General features: G+C 36.5%; 1 non-coding gene across 1 annotated transcript; it reads left to right on the forward strand.

Moving 5' to 3' along the window:
• Window positions 1–964: 964 nt before the first annotated feature.
• Trnaa-agc (transfer RNA alanine (anticodon AGC)) lies at window positions 965–1,037 on the forward strand. Its single transcript has one exon. It is a non-coding gene; the product is annotated as a tRNA-Ala (tRNA).
• Window positions 1,038–1,451: the final 414 nt, after the last annotated feature.

Below are 1,451 nucleotides of genomic sequence, written 5' to 3' on the forward strand. Positions count from 1 at the left end.
GATGGTATTTGAATAGCGATCAGTTATGCTTCTTGCAGATTATTATGTTATACTAGAGTAGTCTGCCTTTCATGGAGTAATAATGCTTAATTAAAGTATGAAACCTCTGGGTCAACATTAAGTTTCCTTGGAGGATTTCTGTTGTAGCCTGTGTTCGCTCCTTAAACATACATATTCGTCCATCAAACTAGAATCTATAGCGTGTTATGTATATTTAATCTGCATGGTTTGTTAAGTTAGTTTTTATTTTGTTTTTATTTCATTACATGCTTTTGTAATGTAACATTGTATGCTGGACTTGACATTGTCCAAAATTGAGCTCATATTCTGCTTAACCTGAATTGGCTTTTTAAAAATTTTATTCTGTTAAGAACTAATACATAGCTAAAATAACCTCATTGTGATAGGGCTCAAAATCACACATATTATAAATAGAAGTAAATATGTTTTTTTTTTTTGGGGGGGGGGGTATATATCAAGGTTATTTGAATTTATCTGGCCTACCTGACATAATCCAAGTTCTATATTTTAAGTTTCGTAATACGTTTCTAATAATAACTAACATTTCTACTTTGTAAACATCAGGATCTTTCTAGAAGGTTATTTTCCATTAGGTGATTGTTTTTGTATTTATTTTTAGAAAATACTAGTTGTGACCTTAGGTCAAGCAGAGGACTATATAATTTCATTACAGAAGGCAAGTGTCATTCGTGCTTAAGCTCTAGCACAGTTAAGTTGTATTTTATGTTGTGTCCAGTATTTCATTTCGGGCTGGAATCTAATTCTTCGAATTATAGAATTCAAGTGTGTGTGTGTGTGTGTGTGTGTGTGTGTGTGTGACTGAGAGTGCATTCTTTTGTGGCAGTGGGTACGTATCTTTGGGGATTACAGTGAACATCTTGCTTAGTTTACATGGATACCGTTGCTGTCTTGGTAATGACACGTGAAATTTGCATAGATGAAAGGGGAATTAGCTCACATGGTAGAGCGCTCGCTTAGCATGCGAGAGGTACCGGGATCGATACCCGGATTCTCCAAGCACTTTTTATTTATTATTTTTAAAATTTTCATTAACTTGTATCTGTTGTATCTTTGGTAGTATTCGGGTTTGGGGTTGGCATTACTGCCTTAAACGAAAATATCATTGTGTGCACTAGTACATAAAGACATCTATCTCCCTCTCTCTCTCTCTCTCTCTCTCTCTCGTGTGTGTGTGTGTGTGTGTGTGTGTGTGAGTGAGAGCATGTTCTTTTGTGGCAGTGGGTACGTAGCTTTGGGGATTACAGCGATCAGCTTGCTCAGTTTACACGGATACCGTTGCTGTCTTGCTGATGACACATACAATTTGCACGCTGATGATGTTACGAGGGAAGAAATAATGGAGATACAGAGTGACGAAGATGAAAAATAAGTAGAGAATGCAATACAGGAATAATGGGGGTGGGGGATAG

Source organism: Sinohyriopsis cumingii, chromosome 15, assembly GCF_028554795.1.
Source record: "Sinohyriopsis cumingii isolate HCF-2022 chromosome 15, ASM2855479v2, whole genome shotgun sequence".
In the NCBI taxonomy this organism is placed as follows: domain Eukaryota; kingdom Metazoa; phylum Mollusca; class Bivalvia; order Unionida; family Unionidae; genus Sinohyriopsis; species Sinohyriopsis cumingii.